Source organism: Salminus brasiliensis, chromosome 11, assembly GCF_030463535.1.
Source record: "Salminus brasiliensis chromosome 11, fSalBra1.hap2, whole genome shotgun sequence".
In the NCBI taxonomy this organism is placed as follows: Eukaryota; Metazoa; Chordata; class Actinopteri; order Characiformes; family Bryconidae; genus Salminus; species Salminus brasiliensis.
This window is the reverse complement of record NC_132888.1, coordinates 24,863,087-24,881,274: the sequence shown is the minus strand read 5'-3', so window position 1 is coordinate 24,881,274 and position 18,188 is coordinate 24,863,087. Positions and strand designations below refer to the sequence as shown.

Below are 18,188 nucleotides of genomic sequence, written 5' to 3'. Positions count from 1 at the left end.
AGAGTTTCAACTACAAATTTGTGCAAAAGATGTAAATAACATGGAAATGTAAGCTTTCTTTGTTTGCAGGATTGAAAAAGCTTACAACACCTGGTATTCCCATTCAGTCTCCCATTCAAGTACTAACCAGGCCCAACCCTAGCTAGCTTCTGAGATCAGACGAGATCAGGCATTCTAAGGGTGGAATGGCCGTAAGCAGAAGAACCTTGCAAACTAGAGGATTCAAATTTCATAGATATATCCATATTTGTTCAAAACCAAGAAAAAGCATTCCATTTCAACACATCAAAATTTACAACACAAAAGAGTTTCAACTACAAATTTGTGCAAAAGATGTAAATAACATGGAAATGTAAGCTTTAATTGTTTGCAGGACTGGAAAAGCTTACAACACCTGGTATTCCCAGACAGTCTCCCATTCAAGTACTAACCAGGCCCAACCCTAGGTAGCTTCTGAGATCAGACGAGATCAGGCGTTCTAAGGGTGGAATGGCCGTAAGCAGAAGAACCTTGCAAACTAGAGGATTCAAATTTCATAGATAAGACCATATTTGTTCAAAACCAATAAAAAGCATTCCATTTTAACACATCAAAATTTACATCACAAAAGAGTTTCAACTACAAATGTGTGCAAAAGATGTAAATAACATGGAAATGTAAGCTTTAATTGTTTGCAGGACTGGAAAAGCTTACAACACCTGGTATTCCCAGACAGTCTCCCATTCAAGTACTAACCAGGCCCAACCCTAGGTAGCTTCTGAGATCAGACAAGATCAGGCGTTCTAAGGGTGGAATGGCCGTAAGCAGAAGAACCGTGCAAACTAGAGAATTCAAATTTCATAGCTAAGACCATATTTGTTCAAAACCAAGAAAAAGCATTCCATTTCAACACATCAAAATTTACAACACAAAAGAGTTTCAACTACAAATTTGTGCAAAAGATGTAAATAACATGGAAATGTAAGCTTTCTTTGTTTGCAGGATTGAAAAAGCTTACAACACCTGGTATTCCCATTCAGTCTCCCATTCAAGTACTAACCAGGCCCAACCCTAGCTAGCTTCTGAGATCAGACAAGATCAGGCATTCTAAGGGTGGAATGGCCGTAAGCAGAAGAACCTTGCAAACTAGAGGATTCAAATTTCATAGCTAAGACCATATTTGTTCAAAATCAAGAAAAAGCATTCCATTTTAACACATCAACATTTACAACACAAAAGAGTTTCAACTACAAATTTGTGCAAAATATGTAAATAACATGGAAATGTAAGCTTTAATTGTTTGCAGGACTGGAAAAGCTTACAACACCTGGTATTCCCATTCAGTCTCCCATTCAAGTACTAACCAGGCCCAACCCTAGCTAGCTTCTGAGATCAGACAAGATCAGGCATTCTAAGGGTGGAATGGCCGTAAGCAGAAGAACCTTGCAAACTAGAGGATTCAAATTTCATAGATATGACCATATTTGTTCAAAACCAAGAAAAAGCATTCCATTTCAACACATCAAAATTTACAACACAAAAGAGTTTCAACTACAAATTTGTGCAAAAGATGTAAATAACATGGAAATGTAAGCTTTAATTGTTTGCAGGACTGGAAAAGCTTACAACACCTGGCATTCCCATTCAGTCTCCCATTCAAGTACTAACCAGGCCCAACCCTAGGTAGCTTCTGAGATCAGACGAGATCAGGCGTTCTAAGGGTGGAATGGCCGTAAACAGAAGAACCTTGCAAACTAGAGGATTCAAATTTTATAGATAAGACCATATTTGTTCAAAACCAAGAAAAAGCATTCCATTTCAACACATCAACATTTACAACACAAAAGAGTTTCAACTACAAATTTGTGCAAAAGATGTAAATAACATGGAAATGTAAGCTTTAATTGTTTGCAGGACTGGAAAAGCTTACAACACCTGGTAATCCCAGACAGTCTCCCATTCAAGTACTAACCAGGCCCAACCCTAGGTAGCTTCTGAGATCAGACAAGATCAAGCATTCTAAGGGTGGAATGGCCGTAAGCAGAATAACCGTGCAAACTAGAGAATTCAAATTTCATAGCTAAGACCATATTTGTTCAAAACCAAGAAAAAGCATTCTATTTCAACACATCAAAATTTACAACACAAAAGAGTTTCAACTACAAATTTGTGCAAAAGATGTAAATAACATGGAAATGTAAGCTTTCATTGTTTGCAGGATTGAAAAAGCTTACAACACCTGGTATTCCCAGACAGGCTCCCATTCAAGTCCTAACCAGGCCCAACCCTAGGTAGCTTCTGAGATCAGACAAGATCAGGCGTTCTAAGGGTGGAATGGCCGTAAGCAGAAGAACCTTGCAAACTAGAGGATTCAAATTTCATAGATAAGACCATATTTGTTCAAAACCAAGAAAAAGCATTCCATTTCAACACATCAAAATTTACAACACAAAAGAGTTTCAACTACAAATTTGTGCAAAAGATGTAAATAACATGGAAATGTAAACTTTAATTGTTTGCAGGACTGGAAAAGCTTACAACACCTGGTATTCCCAGACAGTCTCCCATTCAAGTACTAACCAGGCCCAACCCTAGATAGCTTCTGAGATCAGACGAGATCAGGCGTTCTAAGGGTGGAATGGCCGTAAGCAGAAGAACCTTGCAAACTAGAGGATTCAAATTTCATAGCTAAGACCATATTTGTTCAAAACCAAGAAAAAGCATTCCATTTTAACACATCAAAATTTACAACACAAAAGAGTTTCAACTACAAATTTGTGCAAAAGATGTAAATAACATGGAAATGTAAGCTTTCTTTGTTTGCAGGATTGAAAAAGCTTACAACACCTGATATTCCTATTCAGTCTCCCTTTCAAGTACTAACCAGGCCCAACCCTAGCTAGCTTCTGAGATCAGACAAGATCAGGCATTCTAAAGGTGGAATGGCCGTAAGCAGAAGAACTTTGTTAACTAGAGGATTCAAATTTCATAGATAAGACCATATTTGTTCAAAACCAAGAAAAAGCATTCCATTTCAACACATCAAAATTTACAACACAAAAGAGTTTCAACTACAAATTTGTGCAAAAGATGTAAATAACATGGAAATGTAAGCTTTAATTGTTTGCAGGACTGGAAAAGCTTACAACACCTGGTATTCCCATTCAGTCTCCCATTCAAGTACTAACCAGGCCCAACCCTAGGTAGCTTCTGAGATCAGACGAGATCAGGCGTTCTAAGGGTGGAATGGCCGTAAGCAGTAGAACCTTGCAAACTAGAGGATTCAAATTTCATAGATAAGACCATATTTGTTCAAAACCAAGAAAAAGCATTCCATTTCAACACATCAAAATTTACAACACAAAAGAGTTTCAACTACAAATTTGTGCAAAAGATGTAAATAACATGGAAATGTAAGCTTTAATTGTTTGCAGGACTGGAAAAGCTTACAACACCTGGTATTCCCATTCAGTCTCCCATTCAAGTACTAACCAGGCCCAACCCTAGGTAGCTTCTGAGATCAGACGAGATCAGGCGTTCTAAGGGTGGAATGGCCGTAAGCAGAATAACCTTGCAAACTAGAGGATTCAAATTTCATAGATAAGACCATATTTGTTCAAAACCAAGAAAAAGCATTCCATTTCAACACATCAAAATTTACATCACAACAGAGTTTCAACTACAAATGTGTGCAAAAGATGTAAATAACATGGAAATGTAAGCTTTAATTGTTTGCAGGACTGGAAAAGCTTACAACACCTGGTATTCCCAGACAGTCTCCCATTCAAGTACTAACCAGGCCCAACCCTAGGTAGCTTCTGAGATCAGACGAGATCAGGCGTTCTAAGGGTGGAATGGCCGTAAGCAGAAGAACCTTGCAAACTAGAGGATTCAAATTTCATAGATAAGACCATATTTGTTTAAAATCAAGAAAAAGCATTCCATTTCAACACATCAACATTTACAACACAAAAGAGTTTCAAATACAAATTTGTGCAAAAGATTAAAAAAAAATGGAAATGTAAGCTTTCATTGTTTGCAGGAATGAAAAAGCTTACAACACCTGGTATTCCCAGACAGTCTCCCATTCAAGTACTAACCAGGCCCAACACTAAGTAACTTCTGAGATCAGACAAGATCAGACGTTCTAAGGGTGGAATGGCCGTAAACAGAAGAACTTTGCAAACTAGAGAATTCAAATTTCATAGCTAAGACCATATTTGTTCAAAACCAAGAAAAAGCATTCCATTTCAACACATCAACATTTACAACACAAAAGAGTTTCAACTACAAATTTGTGCAAAAGATGTAAATAACATGGAAATGTAAGCTTTAATTGTTTGCAGGACTGGAAAAGCTTACAACACCTGGTATTCCCATTCAGTCTCCCATTCAAGTACTAACCAGGCCCAACCCTAGGTAGCTTCTGAGATCAGACGACATCATGCGTTCTAAGGGTGGAATGGCCGTAAGCAGAAGAACCTTGCACACTAGAGGATTCAAATTTCATAGATAAGACCATATTTGTTCAAAACCAAGAAAAAGCATTCCATTTCAACACATCAAAATTTACATCACAAAAGAGTTTCAACTACAAATGTGTGCAAAAGATGTAAATAACATGGAAATGTAAGCTTTAATTGTTTGCAGGACTGGAAAAGCTTACAACACCTGGTATTCCCAGACAGTCTCCCATTCAAGTACTAACCAGGCCCAACCCTAGGAAGCTTCTGAGATCAGACGAGATCAGGTGTTCTAAGGGTGGAATGGCCGTAAGCAGAAGAACCTTGCAAACTAGAGGATTCAAATTTCATAGATAAGACCATATTTGTTCAAAACCAAGAAAAAGCATTCCATTTCTACACATCAAAATTTACAACACAAAAGAGTTTCAACTACAAATTTGTGCAAAAGATGTAAATAACATGGAAATGTAAGCTTTAATTGTTTGCAGGACTGGAAAAGCTTACAACACCTGGTATTCCCAGACAGTCTCCCATTCAAGTACTAACTAGGCCCAACCCTAGGTAGCTTCTGAGATCAGACAAGATCAGGCGTTCTAAGGGTGGAATGGCCGTAAGCAAAAGAATCGTGCAAACTAGAGAATTCAAATTTCATAGCTAAGACCATATTTGTTCAAAACCAAGAAAAAGCATTCCATTTCAACACATCAAAATTTACAACACAAAAGAGTTTCAACTACAAATTTGTGCAAAAGATGTAAATAACATGGAAATGTAAGCTTTAATTGTTTGCAGGACTGGAAAAGCTTACAACACCTGGTATTCCCAGACAGTCTCCCATTCAAGTACTAACCAGGCCCAACCCTAGGTAGCTTCTGAGATCAGACAAGATCAGGCGTTCTAAGGGTGGAATGGCCGTAAGCAGAAGAATCGTGCAAACTAGAGAATTCAAATTTCATAGCTAAGACCATATTTGTTCAAAACCAAGAAAAAGCATTCCATTTCAACACATCAAAATTTACAACACAAAAGAGTTTCAACTACAAATTTGTGCAAAAGATGTAAATAACATGGAAATGTAAGCTTTAATTGTTTGCAGGACTGGAAAAGCTTACAACACCTGGTATTCCCATTCAGTCTCCCATTCAAGTACTAACCAGGCCCAACCCTAGGTAGCTTCTGAGATCAGACGAGATCAGGCGTTCTAAGGGTGGAATGGCCGTAAGCAGAAGAACCTTGCAAACTAGAGGATTCAAATTTCATAGATAAGACCATATTTGTTCAAAACCAAGAAAAAGCATTCCATTTCAACACATCAAAATTTACATCACAAAAGAGTTTCAACTACAAATGTGTGCAAAAGATGTAAATAACATGGAAATGTAAGCTTTAATTGTTTGCAGGCTTGAAAAAGCTTACAACACCTGGTATTCCCAGACAGTCTCCCATTCAAATACTAACCAGGCCCAACCCTAAGTAGCTTCTGAGATCAGACAAGATCGGACGTTCTAAGGGTGGAACGGCCGTAAACAGAAGAACTTTGCAAATTAGAGAATTCAAATTTCATAGCTAAGACCATATTTGTTCAAAACCAAGAAAAAGCATTCCATTTTAACACATCAACATTTACAACACAAAAGAGTTTCAACTACAAATTTGTGCAAAAGATGTAAATAACATGGAAATGTAAGCTTTCTTTGTTTGCAGGATTGAAAAAGCTTACAACACCTGGTATTCCCATTCAGTCTCCCATTCAAGTACTAACCAGGCCCAACCCTAGCTAGCTTCTGAGATCAGACAAGATCAGGCATTCTAAGGGTGGAATGGCCGTAAGCAGAAAAACCGTGCAAACTAGAGAATTCAAATTTCATAGCTAAGACCATATTTGTTCAAAACCAAGAAAAAGCATTCCATTTCAACACATCAAAATTTACAACACAAAAGAGTTTCAACTACAAATTTGTGCAAAAGATGTAAATAACATGGAAATGTAAGCTTTCTTTGTTTGCAGGATTGAAAAAGCTTACAACACCTGGTATTCCCATTCAGTCTCCCATTCAAGTACTAACCAGGCCCAACCCTAGCTAGCTTCTGAGATCAGACAAGATCAGGCATTCTAAGGGTGGAATAGCCGTAAGCAGAAGAACCTTGCAAACTAGAGGATTCAAATTTCATAGATAAGACCATATTGGTTCAAAACCAAGAAAAAGCATTCCATTTCAACACATCAAAATTTACAACACAAAAGAGTTTCAAATACAAATTTGTGCAAAAGATGTAAATAACATGGAAATGTAAGCTTTAATTGTTTGCAGGACTGGAAAAGCTTACAACACCTGGTATTCCCAGACAGTCTCCCATTCAAGTACTAACCAGGCCCAACGCTAGGTCACTTCTGAGATCAGACGAGATCAGGCGTTCTAAGGGTGGAATGGCCGTAAACAGAAGAACCGTGCAAACTAGAGAATTCAAATTTCATAGCTAAGACCATATTTGTTCAAAACCAAGAAAAAGCATTCCATTTTAACACATCAACATTTACAACACAAAAGAGTTTCAACTACAAATTTGTGCAAAAGATGTAAATAACATGGAAATGTAAGCTTTCTTTGTTTGCAGGATTGAAAAAGCTTACAACACCTGGTATTCCCATTCAGTCTCCCATTCAAGTACTAACCAGGGCAAACCCTAGCTAGCTTCTAAGATCAGACAAGATCAGGCATTCTAAGGGTGGAATGGCCGTAAGCAGAAGAACCTTGCAAACTAGAGGATTCAAATTTCATAGATAAGACCATATTTGTTCAAAACCAAGAAAAAGCATTCCATTTCAACACATCAAAATTTACAACACAAAAGAGTTTCAACTACAAATTTGTGCAAAAGATGTAAATAACATGGAAATGTAAGCTTTAATTGTTTGCAGGACTGGAAAAGCTTACAACACCTGGTATTCCCAGACAGTCTCCCATTCAAGTACTAACCAGGCCCAACCCTAGGTAGCTTCTGAGATCAGACGAGATCAGGCGTTCTAAGGGTGGAATGGCCGTAAGCAGAAGAACCTTGCAAACTAGAGGATTCAAATTTCATAGATAAGACCATATTTGTTCAAAACCAAGAAAAAGCATTCCATTTTAACACATCAAAATTTACATCACAAAAGAGTTTCAACTACAAATTTGTGCAAAAGATGTAAATAACATGGAAATGTAAGCTTTCTTTGTTTGCAGGATTGAAAAAGCTTACAACACCTGGTATTCCCATTCAGTCTCCCATTCAAGTACTAACCAGGGCCAACCCTAGCTAGCTTCTGAGATCAGACAAGATCAGGCATTCTAAGGGTGGAATGGCCGTAAGCAGAAGAACCTTGCAAACTAGAGGATTCAAATTTCATAGATAAGACCATATTTGTTCAAAACCAAGAAAAAGCATTCCATTTCAACACATCAAAATTTACAACACAAAAGAGTTTCAACTACAAATTTGTGCAAAAGATGTAAATAACATGGAAATGTAAGCTTTAATTGTTTGCAGGACTGGAAAAGCTTACAACACCTGGTATTCCCAGACAGTCTCCCATTCAAGTACTAACCAGGCCCAACCCTAGGTAGCTTCTGAGATCAGACGAGATCAGGCGTTCTAAGGGTGGAATGGCCGTAAGCAGAAGAACCTTGCAAACTAGAGGATTCAAATTTCATAGATAAGACCATATTTGTTCAAAACCAAGAAAAAGCATTCCATTTCAACACATCAAAATTTACAACACAAAAGAGTTTCAAATACAAATTTGTGCAAAAGATGTAAATAACATGGAAATGTAAGCTTTAATTGTTTGCAGGACTGGAAAAGCTTACAACACCTGGTATTCCCAGACAGTCTCCCATTCAAGTACTAACCAGGGCAAACCCTAGCTAGCTTCTAAGATCAGACAAGATCAGGCATTCTAAGGGTGGAATGGCCGTAAGCAGAAGAACCTTGCAAACTAGAGGATTCAAATTTCATAGATAAGACCATATTTGTTCAAAACCAAGAAAAAGCATTCCATTTCAACACATCAAAATTTACAACACAAAAGAGTTTCAACTACAAATTTGTGCAAAAGATGTAAATAACATGGAAATGTAAGCTTTAATTGTTTGCAGGACTGGAAAAGCTTACAACACCTGGTATTCCCAGACAGTCTCCCATTCAAGTACTAACCAGGCCCAACCCTAGGTAGCTTCTGAGATCAGACGAGATCAGGCGTTCTAAGGGTGGAATGGCCGTAAGCAGAAGAACCTTGCAAACTAGAGGATTCAAATTTCATAGATAAGACCATATTTGTTCAAAACCAAGAAAAAGCATTCCATTTTAACACATCAAAATTTACATCACAAAAGAGTTTCAACTACAAATTTGTGCAAAAGATGTAAATAACATGGAAATGTAAGCTTTCTTTGTTTGCAGGATTGAAAAAGCTTACAACACCTGGTATTCCCATTCAGTCTCCCATTCAAGTACTAACCAGGGCCAACCCTAGCTAGCTTCTGAGATCAGACAAGATCAGGCATTCTAAGGGTGGAATGGCCGTAAGCAGAAGAACCTTGCAAACTAGAGGATTCAAATTTCATAGATAAGACCATATTTGTTCAAAACCAAGAAAAAGCATTCCATTTCAACACATCAAAATTTACAACACAAAAGAGTTTCAACTACAAATTTGTGCAAAAGATGTAAATAACATGGAAATGTAAGCTTTAATTGTTTGCAGGACTGGAAAAGCTTACAACACCTGGTATTCCCAGACAGTCTCCCATTCAAGTACTAACCAGGCCCAACCCTAGGTAGCTTCTGAGATCAGACGAGATCAGGCGTTCTAAGGGTGGAATGGCCGTAAGCAGAAGAACCTTGCAAACTAGAGGATTCAAATTTCATAGATAAGACCATATTTGTTCAAAACCAAGAAAAAGCATTCCATTTCAACACATCAAAATTTACAACACAAAAGAGTTTCAAATACAAATTTGTGCAAAAGATGAAAAAAAAATGGAAATGTAAGCTTTAATTGTTTGCAGGATTGAAAAAGCTTACAACACCTGGTATTCCCAGACAGTCTCCCATTCAAGTACTAACCAGGCCCAACCCTAAGTAGCTTCTGAGATCAGACAAGATCAGGCGTTCTAAGGGTGGAATGGCCGTAAACAGAAGAACCGTGCAAACTAGAGAATTCAAATTTCATAGCTAAGACCATATTTGTTCAAAACCAAGAAAAAGCATTCAATTTTAACACATCAACATTTACAACACAAAAGAGTTTCAACTACAAATTTGTGCAAAAGATGTAAATAACATGGAAATGTAAGCTTTCTTTGTTTGCAGGAATGAAAAAGCTTACTACACCTGGCATTCCCATTCAGTCTCCCATTCAAGTACTAACCAGGCCCAACCCTAGCTAGCTTCTGAGATCAGACAAGATCAGGCATTCTAAGGGTGGAATGGCCGTAAGCAGAAGAACCTTGCAAACTAGAGGATTCAAATTTCATAGATAAGACCATATTGGTTCAAAACCAAGAAAAAGCATTCCATTTCAACACATCAAAATTTACAACACAAAAGAGTTTCAAATACAAATTTGTGCAAAAGATGTAAATAACATGGAAATGTAAGCTTTAATTGTTTGCAGGACTGGAAAAGCTTACAACACCTGGTATTCCCAGACAGTCTCCTATTCAAGTACTAACCAGGCCCAACCCTAGGTAGCTTCTGAGATCAGACAAGATCAGGCGATCTAAGGGTGGAATTGCCGTAAGCAGAAGAACCTTGCAAACTAGAGGATTCAAATTTCATAGCTAAGACCATATTTGTTCAAAATCAAGAAAAAGCATTCCATTTTAACACATCAACATTTACAACACAAAAGAGTTTCAACTACAAATTTGTGCAAAATATGTAAATAACATGGAAATGTAAGCTTTAATTGTTTGCAGGACTGGAAAAGCTTACAACACCTGGTATTCCCATTCAGTCTCCCATTCAAGTACTAACCAGGCCCAACCCTAGCTAGCTTCTGAGATCAGACAAGATCAGGCATTCTAAGGGTGGAATGGCCGTAAGCAGAAGAACCTTGCAAACTAGAGGATTCAAATTTCATAGATATGACCATATTTGTTCAAAACCAAGAAAAAGCATTCCATTTCAACACATCAAAATTTACAACACAAAAGAGTTTCAACTACAAATTTGTGCAAAAGATGTAAATAACATGGAAATGTAAGCTTTAATTGTTTGCAGGACTGGAAAAGCTTACAACACCTGGCATTCCCATTCAGTCTCCCATTCAAGTACTAACCATGCCCAACCCTAGGTAGCTTCTAAGATCAGACGAGATCAGGCGTTCTAAGGGTGGAATGGCCGTAAGCAGAAGATCCTTGCAAACTAGAGGATTCAAATTTTATAGATAAGACCATATTTGTTCAAAACCAAGAAAAAGCATTCCATTTCAACACATCAACATTTACAACACAAAAGAGTTTCAAATACAAATTTGTGCAAAAGATGTAAATAACATGGAAATGTAAGCTTTAATTGTTTGCAGGACTGGAAAAGCTTACAACACCTGGTTTTCCCAGACAGTCTCCCATTCAAGTACTAACCAGGCCCAACGCTAGGTCACTTCTGAGATCAGACAAGATCAGGCGTTCTAAGGGTGGAATGGCCGTAAACAGAAGAACCGTGCAAACTAGAGAATTCAAATTTCATAGCTAAGACCATATTTGTTCAAAACCAAGAAAAAGCATTCCATTTTAACACATCAACATTTACAACACAAAAGAGTTTCAACTACAAATTTGTGCAAAAGATGTAAATAACATGGAAATGTAAGCTTTCTTTGTTTGCAGGATTGAAAAAGCTTACAACACCTGGTATTCCCATTCAGTCTCCCATTCAAGTACTAACCAGGGCAAACCCTAGCTAGCTTCTAAGATCAGACAAGATCAGGCATTCTAAGGGTGGAATGGCCGTAAGCAGAAGAACCTTGCAAACTAGAGGATTCAAATTTCATAGATAAGACCATATTTGTTCAAAACCAAGAAAAAGCATTCCATTTCAACACATCAAAATTTACAACACAAAAGAGTTTCAACTACAAATTTGTGCAAAAGATGTAAATAACATGGAAATGTAAGCTTTAATTGTTTGCAGGACTGGAAAAGCTTACAACACCTGGTATTCCCAGACAGTCTCCCATTCAAGTACTAACCAGGCCCAACCCTAGGTAGCTTCTGAGATCAGACGAGATCAGGCGTTCTAAGGGTGGAATGGCCGTAAGCAGAAGAACCTTGCAAACTAGAGGATTCAAATTTCATAGATAAGACCATATTTGTTCAAAACCAAGAAAAAGCATTCCATTTTAACACATCAAAATTTACATCACAAAAGAGTTTCAACTACAAATTTGTGCAAAAGATGTAAATAACATGGAAATGTAAGCTTTCTTTGTTTGCAGGATTGAAAAAGCTTACAACACCTGGTATTCCCATTCAGTCTCCCATTCAAGTACTAACCAGGGCCAACCCTAGCTAGCTTCTGAGATCAGACAAGATCAGGGATTCTAAGGGTGGAATGGCCGTAAGCAGAAGAACCTTGCAAACTAGAGGATTCAAATTTCATAGATAAGACCATATTTGTTCAAAACCAAGAAAAAGCATTCCATTTCAACACATCAAAATTTACAACACAAAAGAGTTTCAACTACAAATTTGTGCAAAAGATGTAAATAACATGGAAATGTAAGCTTTAATTGTTTGCAGGACTGGAAAAGCTTACAACACCTGGTATTCCCAGACAGTCTCCCATTCAAGTACTAACCAGGCCCAACCCCAGGTAGCTTCTGAGATCAGACGAGATCAGGCGTTCTAAGGGTGGAATGGCCGTAAGCAGAAGAACCTTGCAAACTAGAGGATTCAAATTTCATAGATAAGACCATATTTGTTCAAAACCAATAAAAAGCATTCCATTTCAACACATCAAAATTTACATCACAAAAGAGTTTCAACTACAAATGTGTGCAAAAGATGTAAATAACATGGAAATGTAAGCTTTAATTGTTTGCAGGACTGGAAAAGCTTACAACACCTGGTATTCCCAGACAGTCTCCCATTCAAGTACTAACCAGGCCCAACCCTAGGTAGCTTCTGAGATCAGACAAGATCAGGCGTTCTAAGGGTGGAATGGCCGTAAGCAGAAGAACCGTGCAAACTAGAGAATTCAAATTTCATAGCTAAGACCATATTTGTTCAAAACCAAGAAAAAGCATTCCATTTCAACACATCAAAATTTACAACACAAAAGAGTTTCAACTACAAATTTGTGCAAAAGATGTAAATAACATGGAAATGTAAGCTTTAATTGTTTGCAGGACTGGAAAAGCTTACAACACCTGGTATTCCCAGACAGTCTCCCATTCAAGTACTAACCAGGCCCAACCCTAGGTAGCTTCTGAGATCAGACGACATCAGGCGTTCTAAGGGTGGAATGGCCGTAAGCAGAAGAACCTTGCAAACTAGAGGATTCAAATTTCATAGCTAAGACCATATTTGTTCAAAACCAAGAAAAAGCATTCCATTTTAACACATCAACATTTACAACACAAAAGAGTTTCAACTACAAATTTGTGCAAAAGATGTAAATAACATGGAAATGTAAGCTTTCTTTGTTTGCAGGATTGAAAAAGCTTACAACACCTGGTATTCCCATTCAGTCTCCCATTCAAGTACTAACCAGGCCCAACCCTAGCTAGCTTCTGAGATCAGACAAGATCAGGCATTCTAAGGGTGGAATGGCCGTAAGCAGAAAAACCTTGAAAACTAGAGGATTCAAATTTCATAGATAAGACCATATTTGTTCAAAACCAAGAAAAAGCATTCCATTTCAACACATCAAAATTTACAACACAAAAGAGTTTCAAATACAAATTTGTGCAAAAGATGAAAAAAAAATGGAAATGTAAGCTTTAATTGTTTGCAGGATTGAAAAAGCTTACAACACCTGGTATTCCCAGACAGTCTCCCATTCAAGTACTAACCAGGCCCAACCCTAAGTAGCTTCTGAGATCAGACAAGATCAGGCGATCTAAGGGTGGAATGGCCGTAAACAGAAGAACCGTGCAAACTAGAGAATTCAAATTTCATAGCTAAGACCATATTTGTTCAAAACCAAGAAAAAGCATTCAATTTTAACACATCAACATTTACAACACAAAAGAGTTTCAACTACAAATTTGTGCAAAATATGTAAATAACATGGAAATGTAAGCTTTAATTGTTTGCAGGACTGGAAAAGCTTACAACACCTGGTATTCCCATTCAGTCTCCCATTCAAGTACTAACCAGGCCCAACCCTAGCTAGCTTCTGAGATCAGACAAGATCAGGCATTCTAAGGGTGGAATGGCCGTAAGCAGAAGAACCTTGCAAACTAGAGGATTCAAATTTCATAGATATGACCATATTTGTTCAAAACCAAGAAAAAGCATTCCATTTCAACACATCAAAATTTACAACACAAAAGAGTTTCAACTACAAATTTGTGCAAAAGATGTAAATAACATGGAAATGGAAGCTTTAATTGTTTGCAGGACTGGAAAAGCTTACAACACCTGGCATTCCCATTCAGTCTCCCATTCAAGTACTAACCAGGCCCAACCCTAGGTAGCTTCTGAGATCAGACGAGATCAGGCGTTCTAAGGGTGGAATGGCCGTAAGCAGAAGAACCTTGCAAACTAGAGGATTCAAATTTTATAGATAAGACCATATTTGTTCAAAACCAAGAAAAAGCATTCCATTTCAACACATCAACATGTACAACACAAAAGAGTTTCAACTACAAATTTGTGCAAAAGATGTAAATAACATGGAAATGTAAGCTTTAATTGTTTGCAGGACTGGAAAAGCTTACAACACCTGGTAATCCCAGACAGTCTCCCATTCAAGTACTAACCAGGCCCAACCCTAGGTAGCTTCTGAGATCAGACAAGATCAGGCATTCTAAGGGTGGAATGGCCATAAGCAGAATAACCGTGCAAACTAGAGAATTCAAATTTCATAGCTAAGACCATATTTGTTCAAAACCAAGAAAAAACATTCTATTTCAACACATCAAAATTTACAACACAAAAGAGTTTCAACTACAAATTTGTGCAAAAGATGTAAATAACATGGAAATGTAAGCTTTCATTGTTTGCAGGATTGAAAAAGCTTACAACACCTGGTATTCCCAGACAGGCTCCCATTCAAGTACTAACCAGGCCCAACCCTAAGTAGCTTCTGAGATCAGACAAGATCAGGCGTTCTAAGGGTGGAATGGCCGTAAGCAGAAGAACCTTGCAAACTAGAGGATTCAAATTTCATAGATAAGACCATATTTGTTCAAAACCAAGAAAAAGCATTCCATTTCAACACATCAAAATTTACAACACAAAAGAGTTTCAACTACAAATTTGTGCAAAAGATGTAAATAACATGGAAATGTAAACTTTAATTGTTTGCAGGACTGGAAAAGCTTACAACACCTGGTATTCCCAGACAGTCTCCCATTCAAGTACTAACCAGGCCCAACCCTAGATAGCTTCTGAGATCAGACGAGAGCAGGCGTTCTAAGGGTGGAATGGCCGTAAGCAGAAGAACCTTGCAAACTAGAGGATTCAAATTTCATAGCTAAGACCATATTTGTTCAAAACCAAGAAAAAGCATTCCATTTTAACACATCAACATTTACAACACAAAAGAGTTTCAACTACAAATTTGTGCAAAAGATGTAAATAACATGGAAATGTAAGCTTTCTTTGTTTGCAGGATTGAAAAAGCTTACAACACCTGATATTCCTATTCAGTCTCCCTTTCAAGTACTAACCAGGCCCAACCCTAGCTAGCTTCTGAGATCAGACAAGATCAGGCATTCTAAAGGTGGAATGGCCGTAAGCAGAAGAACTTTGTTAACTAGAGGATTCAAATTTCATAGATAAGACCATATTTGTTCAAAACCAAGAAAAAGCATTCCATTTCAACACATCAAAATTTACAACACAAAAGAGTTTCAACTACAAATTTGTGCAAAAGATGTAAATAACATGGAAATGTAAGCTTTAATTGTTTGCAGGACTGGAAAAGCTTACAACACCTGGTATTCCCATTCAGTCTCCCATTCAAGTACTAACCAGGCCCAACCCTAGGTAGCTTCTGAAATCAGACGAGATCAGGCGTTCTAAGGGTGGAATGGCCGTAAGCAGTAGAACCTTGCAAACTAGAGGATTCAAATTTCATAGATAAGACCATATTTGTTCAAAACCAAGAAAAAGCATTCCATTTCAACACATCAAAATTTACAACACAAAAGAGTTTCAACTACAAATTTGTGCAAAAGATGTAAATAACATGGAAATGTAAGCTTTAATTGTTTGCAGGACTGGAAAAGCTTACAACACCTGGTATTCCCATTCAGTCTCCCATTCAAGTACTAACCAGGCCCAACCCTAGGTAGCTTCTGAGATCAGACGAGATCAGGCGTTCTAAGGGTGGAATGGCCGTAAGCAGAATAACCTTGCAAACTAGAGGATTCAAATTTCATAGATAAGACCATATTTGTTCAAAACCAAGAAAAAGCATTCCATTTCAACACATCAAAATTTACATCACAAAGGAGTTTCAACTACAAATGTGTGCAAAAGATGTAAATAACATGGAAATGTAAGCTTTAATTGTTTGCAGGACTGGAAAAGCTTACAACACCTGGTATTCCCAGACAGTCTCCCATTCAAGTACTAACCAGGCCCAACCCTAGGTAGCTTCTGAGATCAGACGAGATCAGGCGTTCTAAGGGTGGAATGGCCGTAAGCAGAAGAACCTTGCAAACTAGAGGATTCAAATTTCATAGATAAGACCATATTTGTTTAAAATCAAGAAAAAGCATTCCATTTCAACACATCAACATTTACAACACAAAAGAGTTTCAAATACAAATTTGTGCAAAAGATTAAAAAAAAATGGAAATGTAAGCTTTCATTGTTTGCAGGATTGAAAAAGCTTACAACACCTGGTATTCCCAGACAGTCTCCCATTGAAGTACTAACCAGGCCCAACCCTAAGTAGCTTCTGAGATCAGACAAGATCAGACGTTCTAAGGGTGGAATGGCCGTAAACAGAAGAACTTTGCAAACTAGAGAATTCAAATTTCATAGCTAAGACCATATTTGTTCAAAACCAAGAAAAAGCATTCCATTTCAACACATCAACATTTACAACACAAAAGAGTTTCAACTACAAATTTGTGCAAAAGATGTAAATAACATGGAAATGTAAGCTTTAATTGTTTGCAGGACTGGAAAAGCTTACAACACCTGGTATTCCCATTCAGTCTCCCATTCAAGTACTAACCAGGACCAACCCTAGGTAGCTTCTGAGATCAGACGAGATCATGCGTTCTAAGGGTGGAATGGCCATAAGCAGAATAACCTTGCACACTAGAGGATTCAAATTTCATAGATAAGACCATATTTGTTCAAAACCAAGAAAAAGCATTCCATTTCAACACATCAAAATTTACATCACAAAAGAGTTTCAACTACAAATGTGTGCAAAAGATGTAAATAACATGGAAATGTAAGCTTTAATTGTTTGCAGGACTGGAAAAGCTTACAACACCTGGTATTCCCAGACAGTCTCCCATTCAAGTACTAACCAGGCCCAACCCTAGGTAGCTTCTGAGATCAGACGAGATCAGGCGTTCTAAGGGTGGAATGGCCGTAAGCAGAAGAACCTTGCAAACTAGAGGATTCAAATTTCATAGCTAAGACCATATTTGTTCAAAACCAAGAAAAAACATTCCATTTTAACACATCAACATTTACAACACAAAAGAGTTTCAACTACAAATTTGTGCAAAAGATGTAAATAACATGGAAATGTAAGCTTTCTTTGTTTGCAGGATTGAAAAAGCTTACAACACCTGGTATTCCCATTCAGTCTCCCATTCAAGTACTAACCAGGCCCAACCCTAGCTAGCTTCTGAGATCAGACAAGATCAGGCATTCTAAGGGTGGAATGGCCGTAAGCAGAAGAACCTTGCAAACTAGAGGATTCAAATTTCATAGATAAGACCATATTTGTTCAAAACCAAGAAAAAGCATTCCATTTCAACACATCAAAATTTACAACACAAAAGAGTTTCAACTACAAATTTGTGCAAAAGATGTAAATAACATGGAAATGTAAGCTTTAATTGTTTGCAGGACTGGAAAAGCTTACAACACCTGGTATTCCCAGACAGTCTCCCATTCAAGTACTAACCAGGCCCAACCCTAGGTAGCTTCTGAGATCAGACAAGATCAGGCGTTCTAAGGGTGGAATGGCCGTAAGCAGAAGAATCGTGCAAACTAGAGAATTCAAATTTCATAGCTAAGACCATATTTGTTCAAAACCAAGAAAAAGCATTCCATTTCAACACATCAAAATTTACAACACAAAAGAGTTTCAAATTCAAATTTGTGCAAAAGATGTAAATAACATGGAAATGTAAGCTTTAATTGTTTGCAGGACTGGAAAAGCTTACAACACCTGGTATTCCCAGACAGTCTCCCATTCAAGTACTAACCAGGCCCAACCCTAGGTAGCTTCTGAGATCAGACGAGATTAGGCGTTCTAAGGGTGGAATGGCCGTAAGCAGAAGAACCTTGCAAACTAGAGGATTCAAATTTCATAGCTAAGACCATATTTGTT

The 18,188-nt window shown here is 37.6% G+C and overlaps 57 pseudogenes; all 57 read right to left on the bottom strand.

Annotated features, from left to right (window-relative positions):
• Positions 1 to 78: 78 nt before the first annotated feature.
• On the bottom strand, positions 79 to 197 carry LOC140570932 (5S ribosomal RNA; annotated as a pseudogene).
• A 185-nt stretch (positions 198 to 382) lies between these two features.
• Positions 383 to 501, bottom strand: LOC140571171 (5S ribosomal RNA; annotated as a pseudogene).
• Positions 502 to 686: 185 nt separating this feature from the next.
• LOC140571023 (5S ribosomal RNA) lies at positions 687 to 805 on the bottom strand (annotated as a pseudogene).
• A 185-nt stretch (positions 806 to 990) lies between these two features.
• LOC140573202 (5S ribosomal RNA) lies at positions 991 to 1,109 on the bottom strand (annotated as a pseudogene).
• Positions 1,110 to 1,294: 185 nt separating this feature from the next.
• LOC140573201 (5S ribosomal RNA) lies at positions 1,295 to 1,413 on the bottom strand (annotated as a pseudogene).
• A 185-nt stretch (positions 1,414 to 1,598) lies between these two features.
• On the bottom strand, positions 1,599 to 1,717 carry LOC140571549 (5S ribosomal RNA; annotated as a pseudogene).
• A 185-nt stretch (positions 1,718 to 1,902) lies between these two features.
• LOC140567656 (5S ribosomal RNA) lies at positions 1,903 to 2,021 on the bottom strand (annotated as a pseudogene).
• A 185-nt stretch (positions 2,022 to 2,206) lies between these two features.
• LOC140567675 (5S ribosomal RNA) lies at positions 2,207 to 2,325 on the bottom strand (annotated as a pseudogene).
• Positions 2,326 to 2,510: 185 nt separating this feature from the next.
• On the bottom strand, positions 2,511 to 2,629 carry LOC140569752 (5S ribosomal RNA; annotated as a pseudogene).
• A 185-nt stretch (positions 2,630 to 2,814) lies between these two features.
• On the bottom strand, positions 2,815 to 2,933 carry LOC140568174 (5S ribosomal RNA; annotated as a pseudogene).
• A 185-nt stretch (positions 2,934 to 3,118) lies between these two features.
• LOC140568477 (5S ribosomal RNA) lies at positions 3,119 to 3,237 on the bottom strand (annotated as a pseudogene).
• Positions 3,238 to 3,422: 185 nt separating this feature from the next.
• LOC140568476 (5S ribosomal RNA) lies at positions 3,423 to 3,541 on the bottom strand (annotated as a pseudogene).
• Positions 3,542 to 3,726: 185 nt separating this feature from the next.
• LOC140571160 (5S ribosomal RNA) lies at positions 3,727 to 3,845 on the bottom strand (annotated as a pseudogene).
• Positions 3,846 to 4,030: 185 nt separating this feature from the next.
• On the bottom strand, positions 4,031 to 4,149 carry LOC140567114 (5S ribosomal RNA; annotated as a pseudogene).
• A 185-nt stretch (positions 4,150 to 4,334) lies between these two features.
• Positions 4,335 to 4,453, bottom strand: LOC140567603 (5S ribosomal RNA; annotated as a pseudogene).
• A 185-nt stretch (positions 4,454 to 4,638) lies between these two features.
• LOC140570317 (5S ribosomal RNA) lies at positions 4,639 to 4,757 on the bottom strand (annotated as a pseudogene).
• Positions 4,758 to 4,942: 185 nt separating this feature from the next.
• On the bottom strand, positions 4,943 to 5,061 carry LOC140573217 (5S ribosomal RNA; annotated as a pseudogene).
• A 185-nt stretch (positions 5,062 to 5,246) lies between these two features.
• On the bottom strand, positions 5,247 to 5,365 carry LOC140571022 (5S ribosomal RNA; annotated as a pseudogene).
• A 185-nt stretch (positions 5,366 to 5,550) lies between these two features.
• On the bottom strand, positions 5,551 to 5,669 carry LOC140568475 (5S ribosomal RNA; annotated as a pseudogene).
• Positions 5,670 to 5,854: 185 nt separating this feature from the next.
• LOC140568351 (5S ribosomal RNA) lies at positions 5,855 to 5,973 on the bottom strand (annotated as a pseudogene).
• A 185-nt stretch (positions 5,974 to 6,158) lies between these two features.
• LOC140573200 (5S ribosomal RNA) lies at positions 6,159 to 6,277 on the bottom strand (annotated as a pseudogene).
• A 185-nt stretch (positions 6,278 to 6,462) lies between these two features.
• On the bottom strand, positions 6,463 to 6,581 carry LOC140566535 (5S ribosomal RNA; annotated as a pseudogene).
• A 185-nt stretch (positions 6,582 to 6,766) lies between these two features.
• Positions 6,767 to 6,885, bottom strand: LOC140572521 (5S ribosomal RNA; annotated as a pseudogene).
• Positions 6,886 to 7,374: 489 nt separating this feature from the next.
• LOC140571147 (5S ribosomal RNA) lies at positions 7,375 to 7,493 on the bottom strand (annotated as a pseudogene).
• Positions 7,494 to 7,678: 185 nt separating this feature from the next.
• On the bottom strand, positions 7,679 to 7,797 carry LOC140567424 (5S ribosomal RNA; annotated as a pseudogene).
• Positions 7,798 to 7,982: 185 nt separating this feature from the next.
• On the bottom strand, positions 7,983 to 8,101 carry LOC140571135 (5S ribosomal RNA; annotated as a pseudogene).
• A 489-nt stretch (positions 8,102 to 8,590) lies between these two features.
• LOC140571123 (5S ribosomal RNA) lies at positions 8,591 to 8,709 on the bottom strand (annotated as a pseudogene).
• A 185-nt stretch (positions 8,710 to 8,894) lies between these two features.
• LOC140567423 (5S ribosomal RNA) lies at positions 8,895 to 9,013 on the bottom strand (annotated as a pseudogene).
• Positions 9,014 to 9,198: 185 nt separating this feature from the next.
• LOC140571112 (5S ribosomal RNA) lies at positions 9,199 to 9,317 on the bottom strand (annotated as a pseudogene).
• A 185-nt stretch (positions 9,318 to 9,502) lies between these two features.
• Positions 9,503 to 9,621, bottom strand: LOC140571672 (5S ribosomal RNA; annotated as a pseudogene).
• Positions 9,622 to 9,806: 185 nt separating this feature from the next.
• LOC140567638 (5S ribosomal RNA) lies at positions 9,807 to 9,925 on the bottom strand (annotated as a pseudogene).
• A 185-nt stretch (positions 9,926 to 10,110) lies between these two features.
• LOC140572591 (5S ribosomal RNA) lies at positions 10,111 to 10,229 on the bottom strand (annotated as a pseudogene).
• A 185-nt stretch (positions 10,230 to 10,414) lies between these two features.
• LOC140573199 (5S ribosomal RNA) lies at positions 10,415 to 10,533 on the bottom strand (annotated as a pseudogene).
• Positions 10,534 to 10,718: 185 nt separating this feature from the next.
• LOC140567172 (5S ribosomal RNA) lies at positions 10,719 to 10,837 on the bottom strand (annotated as a pseudogene).
• Positions 10,838 to 11,022: 185 nt separating this feature from the next.
• On the bottom strand, positions 11,023 to 11,141 carry LOC140566987 (5S ribosomal RNA; annotated as a pseudogene).
• A 489-nt stretch (positions 11,142 to 11,630) lies between these two features.
• LOC140571101 (5S ribosomal RNA) lies at positions 11,631 to 11,749 on the bottom strand (annotated as a pseudogene).
• A 185-nt stretch (positions 11,750 to 11,934) lies between these two features.
• LOC140567665 (5S ribosomal RNA) lies at positions 11,935 to 12,053 on the bottom strand (annotated as a pseudogene).
• Positions 12,054 to 12,238: 185 nt separating this feature from the next.
• On the bottom strand, positions 12,239 to 12,357 carry LOC140573062 (5S ribosomal RNA; annotated as a pseudogene).
• A 185-nt stretch (positions 12,358 to 12,542) lies between these two features.
• Positions 12,543 to 12,661, bottom strand: LOC140571021 (5S ribosomal RNA; annotated as a pseudogene).
• A 185-nt stretch (positions 12,662 to 12,846) lies between these two features.
• On the bottom strand, positions 12,847 to 12,965 carry LOC140572724 (5S ribosomal RNA; annotated as a pseudogene).
• A 185-nt stretch (positions 12,966 to 13,150) lies between these two features.
• On the bottom strand, positions 13,151 to 13,269 carry LOC140573198 (5S ribosomal RNA; annotated as a pseudogene).
• A 185-nt stretch (positions 13,270 to 13,454) lies between these two features.
• On the bottom strand, positions 13,455 to 13,573 carry LOC140572662 (5S ribosomal RNA; annotated as a pseudogene).
• Positions 13,574 to 13,758: 185 nt separating this feature from the next.
• Positions 13,759 to 13,877, bottom strand: LOC140573197 (5S ribosomal RNA; annotated as a pseudogene).
• A 185-nt stretch (positions 13,878 to 14,062) lies between these two features.
• LOC140570415 (5S ribosomal RNA) lies at positions 14,063 to 14,181 on the bottom strand (annotated as a pseudogene).
• Positions 14,182 to 14,366: 185 nt separating this feature from the next.
• LOC140567526 (5S ribosomal RNA) lies at positions 14,367 to 14,485 on the bottom strand (annotated as a pseudogene).
• A 185-nt stretch (positions 14,486 to 14,670) lies between these two features.
• LOC140572418 (5S ribosomal RNA) lies at positions 14,671 to 14,789 on the bottom strand (annotated as a pseudogene).
• Positions 14,790 to 14,974: 185 nt separating this feature from the next.
• Positions 14,975 to 15,093, bottom strand: LOC140571876 (5S ribosomal RNA; annotated as a pseudogene).
• Positions 15,094 to 15,278: 185 nt separating this feature from the next.
• Positions 15,279 to 15,397, bottom strand: LOC140568173 (5S ribosomal RNA; annotated as a pseudogene).
• A 185-nt stretch (positions 15,398 to 15,582) lies between these two features.
• LOC140571777 (5S ribosomal RNA) lies at positions 15,583 to 15,701 on the bottom strand (annotated as a pseudogene).
• A 185-nt stretch (positions 15,702 to 15,886) lies between these two features.
• LOC140568474 (5S ribosomal RNA) lies at positions 15,887 to 16,005 on the bottom strand (annotated as a pseudogene).
• A 185-nt stretch (positions 16,006 to 16,190) lies between these two features.
• On the bottom strand, positions 16,191 to 16,309 carry LOC140571090 (5S ribosomal RNA; annotated as a pseudogene).
• A 185-nt stretch (positions 16,310 to 16,494) lies between these two features.
• On the bottom strand, positions 16,495 to 16,613 carry LOC140566551 (5S ribosomal RNA; annotated as a pseudogene).
• Positions 16,614 to 16,798: 185 nt separating this feature from the next.
• LOC140567137 (5S ribosomal RNA) lies at positions 16,799 to 16,917 on the bottom strand (annotated as a pseudogene).
• A 185-nt stretch (positions 16,918 to 17,102) lies between these two features.
• On the bottom strand, positions 17,103 to 17,221 carry LOC140571078 (5S ribosomal RNA; annotated as a pseudogene).
• Positions 17,222 to 17,406: 185 nt separating this feature from the next.
• Positions 17,407 to 17,525, bottom strand: LOC140573196 (5S ribosomal RNA; annotated as a pseudogene).
• A 185-nt stretch (positions 17,526 to 17,710) lies between these two features.
• On the bottom strand, positions 17,711 to 17,829 carry LOC140571020 (5S ribosomal RNA; annotated as a pseudogene).
• A 185-nt stretch (positions 17,830 to 18,014) lies between these two features.
• Positions 18,015 to 18,133, bottom strand: LOC140571629 (5S ribosomal RNA; annotated as a pseudogene).
• Between the last annotated feature and the right edge of the window lie 55 nt (positions 18,134 to 18,188).